This window comes from Papio anubis, chromosome 3 (genome assembly GCF_008728515.1).
Source record: "Papio anubis isolate 15944 chromosome 3, Panubis1.0, whole genome shotgun sequence".
NCBI classification, from domain to species: Eukaryota; Metazoa; Chordata; class Mammalia; order Primates; family Cercopithecidae; genus Papio; species Papio anubis.
Window position 1 is genome coordinate 162,264,263 of NC_044978.1, and position 12,990 is coordinate 162,277,252.

Sequence of the window (12,990 nt, forward strand, 5' to 3'; positions counted from 1 at the left end):
CCTCCCTCCCTCCCTCCCTCCAACTATTTCACTAGCAGGCCTTGCCTATTTTGCCCCAGGCACTGTACTTAGGTTTTTGCTATGCAAGAGAATCTTATAGACTCGTGAGGGAAAGAGGTATAAACCATACAATACGAACCATGAAGTAAGAAAGCAAAGGGGAATAAACCAGCCAGTGGGGAGAAGGAGGCAGGGAATGATCTTATGTCTCAGGCATATAGGTGGTGCCTGCTAAATATTAATCATTTGTGGATTAATTTGGCTCCTTTTGCTCCCCAGGAAAAGCATCTGCTCCCATGATGAAATGAGAGCATGTGGGTAAATATATTATGTCAACTCTAAAGCTTTTACAAATGTAAGGAAATGTGCCTGTGGTTATCTGACAGGTGAAACACCTGAGGCAATGCCTAACACATAGTAGGTGCTAAATCCATAAGTGCTCTTAGTAAAGACAAATGTCAAGGACCCAGCTGGTGTGCTGGCCTTGCTAATATAAAGGAAAAAATCTTTAACATTATGAAAACATTCCCTCTTTCCTATTCAGTCTCATAGCAGTGATATAACTGAAGCCAGAGGGAGGGCATATTTTCATAAGAATTCTCCATTGTCTACAACTTTTGTTTTATTTTAGGCTAGAATCAGAGGCGCTTTCTTTTGCACCCACACAAACTCACCATTCATTCTACTTTTCTACTACCTATTTTCTCTATAGCACATTTTGTAGATTTTTTTTTCCCTAATACATTTTCTAATAATTAAAGATACTGGAGACCGAAAAACAGGGTTGCTGTGTGATTTGGGATGAGTCTCTCCAAGGTCAAAGTCTTAATTCTCACATTTGTACAATTAAAGAAAATTGTAAAGATTATAGGAGATAACATATTCAAAGTACCTACTTTGGTGTCATCACTTACAGTAGCTCAATAAAATTGTGTTCCAGTTATCTGTTGCTGTTTAACAAATAATCTCACATTTAGTGGCTTAAAACAATCATTGTACTGTATTTCATGAATGTAGGATCAGATTATTTAGAGGTGAGAAGAGTAGGGTGTGGCTGGATGACTTGCTGGTTTTCCATCTACTTCTAAGATGGCTCATTTACGTGGCTGGCAAGATGGTGCTGGCTGTTGGCTGGAGTTCAACCAGGGCTCCATGTGGCCTCTCCATGGGGCTGCTTGGTCTTCCTCACAGAAAGATAGCTGGGTCCCAGGACTGAGCGTTCTAGGAGACTGACAGAAGCTGCAAGCGTCTTATGATTTAGCCACAAAGGTCCCAGAACAGTACTGTTGCTGCATTTTCTTGGTCAAGTGAGCCATTATGGCCAGCTTAGATTCCAGGGGAGGGAAATTAGACTCCGCCTATTGAAAAGGGAAATATCAAAGGATTTGTGGCCATCTTTAACCCATCAGGAACAGTAGATGTTCTTTTTCATTGTACTCCATCCCCAGGCATGAAGTCAGCATGAGCCACTGGGTTAATGTGCTGACTGTGGGGCCTCTCAAGGTCAGTCCCTGCAGCTGTTCCAGCTGTGGAAAGCAGCTGGTTCCTTGCTTGTCTCTGCTGGCCTCTCACTGAACTGGAGAATGCAGCTTTGGGAGCCAGCCATGGGTCTAACCATCTGTCTCTGTGGACTGTACTCTCTAAGCCATTCAGTACAATCATAGCAAAACTTTTTTCCATTGTGCATATGTGTGTTGATGAATATAGCAAGTTCATGAAGAAACTCACATTCCATGCTAAGATCCAGCTCTGAGCATGCTTTGGAGATTCAGGACTCAAAATGTAAATTTTTTATCCCTTGGTGTGAAACATCTTGGTTACTATGATAGTTTGTCTTCTGGATTACATTTTGGAGTCATCCTGAATGCTGAAATGGTTCTTCATGTCCTAAAGACTTTAGGTTACTGTATGGTTCTGGGTCTGTTTTTGTTTCATAACTCAGTCTTTCCATAAATACCCTGCTTGGACACAGTTCCTTCTGTCTTTGAGACATCTATGTCAATCCCTTATTTGAATGTGTGAATTCCCATTCCTTCACTTTCAGCATGTTCCTAATGTTCCGAGCAAGCTTATATTTTTAAAAAATGAATAGATGTCATATGTATGTAACAACCTGATGTCCAATAGGCTGGCCAAGTGCTCAACTAGATTAAACAAAGTCAAGCAAACAGGTTTCTTTACTGCAGGACTTCCCAGGACCTTTAGCAAACTCACCAGTATTTTGTATTTCAGAGAATAGTAAATGCCACATTTCAAATACTTCTACGATCTCAGAGACCTTTTTTTACAGAGCACCTTTCAGGATTTATGTTCTGTGTGACACACTTTGGGAAGGCCTAAACCTATCCCCCTTTTTGGAGGAAGATGTATGTGACCCGCCATTTTGTCAGTGTCCACATGTCTGGTGTCTGCACACCTTCCTTTCCAAGGGTCAAAGCTGAGTATTACCCTTTACAGGGACCCTGGAGGTGGCCTGCTAGAGTAGGAGAAGCCTGGGTTCCATCACAATTTCTACTTTCAGCTCTGGGAACTTGGGCCAATTAACTAACCCCCCCCCGAGCCTCAGAATACCTAGGTTTAATACGGAGAAAATACAACCTCCTCAGCTGGGGCAGTATTAGATTATATGTGGTAGTGCATCCAGAGATGGGCCTGGCACAGTGCCTGGAACGTGTTAGCTCCCACTTCCCTTTCTAGTTCCAGGACAGAGCCACCACGGGGATCGATGAGTGAGCACGCTCGCCCCCTAGTGGGCATTTCTGCCTCGGCCACCTGAGCCAACCCATCCTTAAAGAGCACTGGATGGCCACTGTGGTCCTAGTTGGTTTATTACCAGCTGTTTGGAACTGGTGTGAGGGCAATTCATGTTAGGGTAAAAAGGCAATAGATCATTTAAATGAAGGTGGCAGGTTTGAGAATAGGGATGGTGAATTCTTTCTCCAGTAAGGGGCAAAGTACCATCCCCCTTTCACAGATGCTGGCCTTGAGGTCTCAGAAGGGACAGCAGGAGACTGGGACTCACGGATGGGCTGTTTCCACACATCTAAATGCTTGTGTGGACAACTGGGAGCAAGATCTTCTTAGTGCCTTTCTCACACGTGGTTCTTAAATTTGAGGTGCGGGGAGAGGTGTGAATTGCCTTGTTCTGTCTGGGATTCAAGGTAATCTCTATCATGTAAGTGCCTTGCAACCAGGAGGCAGTAGGCAAGAAACCAAAGTTATTGTTTATTGACAGCTTGCTCTGCCAGGTATCATCCTTAGTGTTTTATGTATTTAATCCTTGCAGTAAGCTTTGGAAGATGGTAGAAAAGACTCTCATTCCCATTTTACAGCTGAGGAAACAGAAGCCTAGAGCATTTGAGTGGCTTGCTTAAAGTCACAGAGCCAAATGTGGAATAAAACCAGCATTGAAACCCACAGGTCCTGATTTCACACCCATGTACTTAAGCAGGACCCCAATCTGCCTCTCTGAAAATCACTTGTTGGCCACCTGGTCAACCAACAAGTATTTATTAGGTCGCTGCTGTGTGCCCACTCCTGTGCCAGAGCTGGGGAGGAGACAAGTGATTCAGGAGACTATTTGGTATCCAGGATTGCTCCAAAATTGGTTTTGACTTCTTAATAAAGGGTAAAATCCCTGAGGAAATACTGAATGATGAAATTTAAAAGAGTAAGTTTTTCAAAGTATGAAGAAACTGGTTAATAGCAGGCTGAAGGGCAAACATGTTTAAAAAAAGAACCAACCCAGGAAAAATCAACACTGTATTAGTGACACATATGATTTGTATGCCTGTGAGCAGGAAAATGTGAAAGAGGGAGAGAGAGATGCCTTCTTGAGTAAATGAAGCATAGAAGTTCATTAGGACTCTAAAAAAAGTGTTAAAAGAGGAAACCCTGCCTTTGGAGAATCAAGGGATTGTGATATGAACTATGTCAGGTAGGTGCAAATTGGAAACTAGAGATGCAAAGGCACGATCTGAGGAACACATTTACAAAAATATCAGATAAATAATAAATTATTAAATATGTTAAAAGCTAAAAGGATCTTCGTGTCTGCAAGGCTCTTAAATTCAAGAGAAAAAAATGCCGGGCTGGTCTGGTCCGAGAGGGTAAAAGGAGGGGAATGGAGACAGTCTGGCTGGATTAGTCCCTTCCTTTGAAGACATAGGAGTACACCCCGGGTAGAACGTTCACAGGAAATCATTAGGCCCAGAGCACACACAAGTCCCCCAGGAAAATGCAGGAACAAGTTAAAAACACCAGGGCATTTGAGAGTGAGGTCTCCTATTCCTGTCCTTGTTCTGTGCCCAGGAGACCAAGGCTGGTGCGAGAACCCACTGCCTGGGAGATCTGGGCCCACCAAGACCCCTCTCTCCCTACTCTGGAAGACCTTCAGCCCCTCTGCTGCCATCTTTGTTTCTGGCTGCTCAGACAGAAAATCTGTAGGGAGACGGTATGAAGGTGCACCTACCTTGGCATGGTTCCTCCCTAAGCTTCTGCAACCCGCTGTTCCCTCTCCTGCCTGGACTGTGGGTTTTTTTCCACGGGAGACCAGAAGACCCTATGGCCAGCAGAATAGCCAGGTGGGATGAGCAATAGGCTTCAAGGCGAGTGTCAGCTCAGTGTCTTAACTAGCCATGTGACCTTGGGCAAGCGACTTGAACGCTCTCTTGTAAAATGAGAATGATAATGGTGATGATGATGATGATAGTACTTCATTGAGTTCTACAGATGTTTGTGGAATGCCTGCTTTGCCAAGCGTGACACCATCCTGCCTGTATGGAGGTTGTAGTGTGGCTCGGTGTGGCCTAGGAGATTCTGGCCCCGCTCTACGTGTATCGCAGGCTGTCTCTTGGGCATTTTCCCCAAGAACTTTAGCAACATGAATTGATTTCAGGTCACTGCCATTCTATGAGGTAGTTATTATTATGATTCTCATTTTACACCTCAGGAAACTGAGATGGGTGGGGCTAAATAACTTGCCCAAAGCCACTCAGCTGGAAAGAGGTGGCGCTCACTTCTAAACCCACGTCCCTGATGTCTGAGCCTGGGCTCTTTACTCTTACTTTATACATGGATCCAACAGTCACATGGACAATTGTGCAATTGTGGCTGTGATAGGCAGGATGAAGGAGGAAGATACAGAGCTTGGTGAGCCCATAATATGGGCTTTTCACTGAGGAACTGATACAAGCTGAGATCTGAAGATGAGGTCAGAGCTGACCAGGGGAAAATGGAAGAAAGAGTGGTTCCTGAGGCAAAAAGGCTTGAAGACTGTTGTGGGGACTGCGTACATGAATGAGAAAAGGACCCAGCCCAGGGCGAGCTGCCTACCTGGTTGTGTGACCTCTCGGAACCTCGGTCCCCTCGCCTGTAAAATGGGGAGAACAGGAGGAAGGAGGATGAAGGTAGGCGATGGATATAAAAGTAGTCAGAGCCAATTCTTAATACAATTTACTGCCACGGACGAAGAAAAGTGAGAGAGAAAGAATTTTTTCCCCAGTGGCCTCTAGTGACATCAACTGAGAGTTGAGAAAGGTCAAAGGTGGTCATGGGTGGCCCAGTTAGCCTTCTCCCTCAGTCTATCGGAGTAAACAGATCAACTGAGAAACCAAAGGTCATTCCTCTGAATTTTCCAAGTTGCCCTTGTGGAGAGACTTAGTAAATGATGTGCCAAGTATTATCTAGATCTTAATCATAATATGGTGACAATACCCAATAGGCTCACAAATATGTGCAGTTTGTGAAAACTCAGGAATCTCCTTATTCTCCTATTGATTAATGCTGATGTCTTTTTTTTTTGTGTGTGGGATGGAATCTCGCTCTGTCACCCAGGCTGGAGTGCAATGGCACAATCGCGGCTCACTGCAGCCTCCGCCTCGCAGGTTCAAGTGTTTCTCCTGCCTCAGCCTCCTGAGTAGCTGGCATTGCAGGGGCATGCCTCCATGCCTGGCTGATTTTTGTATTTTTAGTAGAGGCAGGGTTTTGCCATGTTGGCTAGGCTGGTCTTGAACTCCTGACCTTAAGTGATCTGCCTGCCTCAGCCTCCCAAATAGTGGGATTACAGGCAGAAGCCACCACACCCGGCTGCTGATGTCTTAATATTCCAGACCAGATGCTTCAAAGGGCAGGCCGATCAAACCCTGAGAGTCGACGTCAACAGTAGAGATTACACAGTGTCCTCCAGCTGCCTTCCATAGTTATTCCATTTCATGTTGACAGCAGCCCTGCTCTAAGCAATCGCAAGCCCATTTTACAGATGAGGTGAATGAGACTCTGTCAAAGGCCCCACACAGGACAGAGCCAGGCTCACCCCCACCAGTCCTGGCTCCCTAGCCTCGCTGTTTCCACTCTGCCTGTGCTGTCTCATGCTCTTTATGAGACTTTTAAAAATAAAAGATGCTTCTGTTCACCATTCCCTCGGGTTACCACTAAGCTTTTGTTTCATGTTAAGAGCTTTAGATAAATCTGACTCTAGATTACTGTGTGATGACTTCCTCTTGTCATCTGGGTATCACTTCAAATCTTGCCTCCTCAAACAGTTTTCCAGAATAATCACTGCCACTCACATTCATCACACCACAGAACGGAATTGTTTTTCTAGCGCTTGCCAATATCTCAAATCATCTTGGTCATGTATTTGCTTACTTATTTCATTGCATGTCTCAACCCACTGGACTGCAAGTTGCACAGCAGTGAGAATCGTATTGGTCTGCCATTCTTCACTGAGACCAGCAAATACCCTGATCGCAGTAGGTGCTCAGTGTGTGTGTTTCTGAGAGCACTGTAGAGTGGACAGTGCCTAGGGCTTGCAGGCAGGTTGTGGTCATTCCAACTACTCTGCCAGCCTACTGAGCACCCAAGCCTCGATTTTCTCATCTGTAAAAAATGGAGATAATAACAGACAACAAACACTATGCAGCCACCAAAAGTGATGTTGTGCAAAACTACAGAATGGCGAGGACAGATATTCATGATGTGGTAAATGGGAAATAATCAGGCAGTGAAACAGCGTGTCAGGATGAACCATGAAGAATGCAGAACATGGGGGTTTCAGGCAGGGGCTGTACTGTGGGCTGCCTGGTTTCCACCCTGAATTCCCCATTTACTAGTTATGAGACCTTGGGTATATTATACTTTTTGTGCCTCAGTTTCCTTATTTATAAAATGCAGATGATAAGCGTCTATGTCAAAGGGTTGTGAAAATTCGTAAGTTAACTCAAGAGGGTGTTAGAGGGGTGTTTAACACATAGTAAGAGGCTAAAAAAGACTAGCTATTGTTACTGGCATTACTACTATTGCTCTATTATTATTGAGATGCATCAAAGGAAAATAAAAAGATTGCAAAGCGGTATGTTCAATAGAAATCTATTATTTAAAGTATATGTGTTTATAACTAGAAGTACATAGACTAAAATGTCACATGATCTCTTTGGCAGTTTTTTCCTATTTTATTTTATTTTATTTTTATTATTTATTTATTTATATATTTATTTTGAGATGGAGTCTTGCTTTGTCACCCAGGCTGGAGTGCAGTGGCGCGATCTCGGTTCACTGTAAGCTCTGCCTCCCGGGTTCACACCATTCTCCTGCCTCAGCCTCCTGAGTAGCTGGGACTACAGGCACCCGCCACCATGCCCGGCTAATTTTTTATCTTTTTAGTAGAGACGTGGTTTCACCATGTTAGCTAGAATGGTCTCGATCTCCTGACCTCGTGATCTGCCCGCCTCGGCCTCCCAAAGTGCTGGGATTACAGGCGTGAGCCACTGCGTCTGGTCTTTATTTTATTTTTTGAGGATGAAGTCTTGCTCTGTCACCCAGGCTGGAGGATCTTGGCACAGTGCAACCTCTGCTTCCTGGGTTCAAGCGATTCTCATGTCTCAGTCTCTCTAGTAGCTGGGATTACAGGTGCCCACCACCATGCCCAGCTAATTTTTTATTTTTTAAATTTTTAGTGGAGACACAATTTCACCACGTTGGCCAGATTGGTCTTGAACATCCTGACCTCAGGAGATCCACCTGCCTTGGCCTCCCAAAATGCTGGGATTACAGGCACGAGCCACAGCACCTGGCCTTTTTCTTATTTAATTCTGTTCTTTCTTTTCTCCCTCCCTCTGTCTTTACCTCCCTATCTTCCTCCTTTTCTTGCTTTTCACAAATCTGTATTATTACGTGTGATGAGAAAATACAACCAAGAAAAATCTAAATACTAAAAATAGTAAAATAATGAAATAGGCAAGGCGTACTTCCCAGGGAGTTGGGGAGTTAGGCTCTGCTCCTCATTCTGTCACCATCACCATCAACATGCCTCACTCCAAGAAGTCTCTGAATCAGGTAACAAGAAGCAATGCTAACCAGATGGCTGGCATGTCAGACCTTACACTGAACTCCTCACGGGCAGACCGGCTCAATGGGTACTATCATTGCTGTTACACTGATAAGGAATCCAGGGCCTAGAGAATTAAGAAATTTGCCCAAGAGTGCCCAGCTACCCAGGGGATGATTCCCAGCCAGGCCTGTCTGACTCAGAGGCTGAGGTTTAAAGTTCCTCAACACTCACATTGCAGGCCCCAGCCAGCAGCTGCAGCAGCCTCCAGGAGCTTGCTAGTAAATGCAGAATCTCAGCCCCCCGTCTAACCCTACCAAGCCAGAATCTTCACTGTGATGAAATCCCCCAGGTGATTTGTGCCCAGGGAGCCCTCGTGTGAACATGGCTCATGGAGCCTGCCTCTCAGGCTGCTTCCCCCCACTCATCGTCGCCTTTCCTCACTGCCTCCCTTCTCTCCGTCTGACCCCGATGCCACCTCTCTGGGGTCTCACCCTCCAGATCTCAGCAGGAGAAGTGAGCAGAGGGGAATGCAAACCACTCCCTTTAGTGACTACTCAGCATCTTCGAGACAAAGGTTTGAAGAAAAACAGATGTTTGAATCTGTAGATGAGATGCAGGGATTATCTATGGAGTGTCTGTATCCATGTTATCCCTTTCCAAATAGTGGACTGTAAATAGGATATTTTCGTGATTTAAAGAAAAATAAATATTGCAGGCTTCGTAACCAGAGGCCTCTCTGATATGCTTAAATGCGGTCAGGATGCCCTGATTTAAGGGTCTAGCGATAGAACAGCAAAGGTAAATTCTCCTGGCCCGTGGGTGTTTATATATGATGATGGAATGCAAACAAGCGTTGCTTGGCTCTGAAAGTGGAACCAGAGAAAACTTCATCTAGGTATTTAATTATACAGGGCAGACTGGAAATGATCTTTTGTTTCCTCGCTGGCCCATGGCTGAAACCCATAGGTCACTCCAAATCAAAAAACATTAAAATGTATAAGAAGGAACTGGAACACAACATTTAGCAGAAGTTTTAAGCATTTCTGGTTGTGTTTTTATCACTAAGGCTGTTTGCACTGTAATTGCAGCTATAGCCACGTATGGAGACAAATAACCTGGTTGGCGCGCCCATGCACACACACACACACACACACACACACACACACACGTTCCTTAGGGTGTACATGAGAAAACAAAATGATCAAATATGGTAATTTGGCATTTAATTCCACCTAGGTAAAAGAAGCGTTGGAAATGAATGTTTTTCTCCTGACACATGTATAGATCGGTTGCACCACCAGATACAGTCAAGGTACCAGGCTGTAGCTCTTGCTTTTGCCAGTTTCTTATGAAATATCAGGGCTTTTTTCACTAGTGTTAGAACCGAGGCAGAGAACTAGAAAGATAAATGATTTAATTCGGCCTGTCAGATTCTGTTTGCTTGGAAGCAAGGATTCACGAGGAGAAAAGCACATTAATTGAGGTCTTAAGGTGGTAGTAGAACACATTTTCTTTATTACTGCTTTCTGTGTAGGGGGATTTTTTTCGTCTTCTTCTTCTTTTTAAAGTTTATTTGGTCTTGTTCAGTCAACTTGTATTGAGTAGGTTCTGTGCTAGGTGAGGAAAATCACAGTGAATAAGACCAGCTGGTAGGAGATGGAACAGAGGAGTGGCAGAAACCAGGAGAAGAGATGAAAGGGTTTTCCTCTGGGACTGTGACAAAAGGCTTTCCCCAAAATGATGGCCTCTACTCTAGAGTTTTAGAAGGTCTTAGGCAGGCAGGAAGGGTAGGAAAGTTTCTCCAGGCAGAGGGAACAGTAGGGGCAAAGCAACACTGAGGTGGAAGAATGTGACGTTTCTAAGAGCTTAAGTGAGCTGGCCACATGGAGGCTTTGTGTGAGTTGGGAGGCCTTTGAGAAGAACAAAGAAAAAAGTCACTTGAGATGAGCCTGGAGAGTTCCGTGGGAGGAATCTGATCACAAGGGGCCTTGTAACACCTTAGAAAGCCCCACGGGATTATGGAAAATTGTGTCAGACTTGGGGTTGGGGGTAGGTGTCTAGATTAGAGGAACCGAAAGGAGTCATTTTTAGGATTTGGATTTTGAACCAAAGAGCAATGAAAGTCATTGAAGCAGGCTATGATTAGATTTGTGCTTTGAAGACATTATGCGTTTTGCAGGATGAAGAATGGCTGGGTCACAATGGATGCAAAAAGACCTGTTAGGAATCTACCATAAGGTCCTGACAGAAGAGAAAGGTAGCCCGGCCTAGGCGACTGAGTGGAAGTAGAGAGAAGTGGAAGCATTTAAGGAGAGACATTGGATATTGATATTGAAGGGGAGGGAGGTGTTAAGATGATTCACACAACATAGCCCAGACTTCCTCCTGATCGTCTGCCCATGAACAAACACAACTTGCCATTATCTGCCTTCAAATGGCATCCAGGACTTGGAGGTATGGATCAGGTGTGGCTTCTGTGGACATTTTACCCCCAGCATCTGTATCCTCTGATTTCTTAGCAAATGTCAGACCACCAATGTGACAGATGATCGGATCTTGGCCTATATCTTCTTCTCTCCACTGAACTCCTGTCACCTGCTCTACGGCAGATACTGTAAATTAACTCATTCGGTACCCATTGCAACACTCTCCTACTAACTCTCTGGTTCATAGAGGCCAGAGAGCCACAAGCACCATTTCCCAGAACGTTTTGCAGGTATGGTCATCCATGTGACCAAGGTGCCTCCAGGCAAACACACCTTCTCCAGTCTTACAGGCAGAAGTGCACAATATATGGCAACTGCTAAGTACAGCGAGATCAGATGTTCTGGCAAATGAGGTTACCAAGCTTCCTGTTCTTCCAAGACCGTAGGTGGTAGAGTTTCTGGTGTCCAGTCTCTATTGTCATACAGCTTTTTTTCCTGGCAGCTTTGTTCCTATTTGTAGCATCCAAACCCAATTCTCTAACCCTCCTGGGAATTATATGAGTTACCTGACTTTCTGCCTAAAGTATCTGAAGTGTATTCTGTTGTCTGCAAATAACAACCTGTGATATGCTCATCAGTGAACTTCATTTATTATTAGATATTTTATTTGTTGTTCTACAGGTAGTGACACTTTTTTTCTAAACATGGCATGTGCTCCTTAAAGACAAGAAAGCGGTCACTTCCCCTCTATCAAGTCATCCACAGTGCAGAGCACATAGTAGGTGTGATGTGGATGACTGCCATTTTTGCTTGCTTGACATCCAACCATCATTCTCCCAAAAGTACCAGATAGACAGACTGCACTCCAATTTTCCTCTGGGGAGTCACGTCTCCTTCAGTCTGTTTATTTGCTTTGGTGTTATGGACTTCTAGAGCCAGGGGTGGGCATGAGACTCAAGCCTGGCCAATCAGAAAGCATTGCATCCCACTGGTTACCGTAATTAATGTAAAGATGGGAACATGACCCAACCAGAGCCAATGTTTTAGGATCTAAGGATTTTTGACTGGACTGTTGAGAGAGAGAGAGAGCGAGAAAGAGAGAGAGAGAGATGCACATCTCATTTGCGTACTCTCTTTCCTTAGGACCACTGATACAAAGGAAGAGGTGAGCCAGGTGCTGTTGGAGGCTCCACGTGGAACGGAAAATGAAGTCAACCCAAAGGCAAGCAAAGCCAAGAAATCTGTTTGAGATTTGCATAGACCAGCCTTGCCTGAAAACACCCCTACTCCTGGGCTCTCAGTCAGGAGAACCATTAAAGTTCTTAAAATTTGTTTTGTTTTGTTTTAGCCAGTGAAGTTGGGTTTTTGTCACTTGCAGCTGAGTCCTGACTAATGCAGAGGGTGTCCAGAAATATTGCCTGATTGGGTCATCAGAAAAGAGGCAAGACTTGAAGGTCTTAATTCCCTATTTTCTTTTTCTTTTCTTTTCTTTCTTTTCCTTTCCTTTCCTTTCTTTTCTTTTTCCTTTCCTTTTCTTTTCCTCTTTCTTTCTTTCTTTTTTTTTAAAATGAAATCTTGCTCTGTCACCCAGGTTGGAGTGCAGTGGCAAGATCTGGGCTCACTGCAACCTCCGCCTCCCAGGTGCAAGCGATTCTCCTGCCTCAACCTCCTGAGTAGCTGGGATTACAGGCACCTGCCACCATGCCTGGTTAATTTTTTTTTTTTTTGTATTTTTAGTAGAGATGGGGTTTTACCACGTTGACCAGGCTGGTCTCGAACTCCTGACCTCAAGTGATCTGCCTGCCTCGAGCCTCCCAAAGTGCTGAGATTACAAGCATGAGCCACCATGCCTGGTCTTAATTCCGTTTTCTTTTTACACTTTCTCTCACCTCCACTCCAGCCTTTCACCAAGTGATCGAGACATGTGCAGACTTTTAATGATTTGATGCAACAAACAATTCACATAAAGCTGAGATGTTTGCCTCCATAAGAGTCAAAAAGAAAGAAAGAAAGAAACAAACATGTACCCTGATCAATTACCCTGTTAAACGAATCGGCAGCTGCTTCTGGAAGGGAAGAGACTCCCAGTGAGGGCCAGGCAATGAAAGGATGTGGCTCTGAGCTCTGTCCTGCCATAGATGGCTTTTGCCACTGTACAGCATGGTGGTTAAGAATCCTCGCGCATATGGAATTAGTGTTGTATGGATCTGAATATTACTCTACACTTGTTAGATA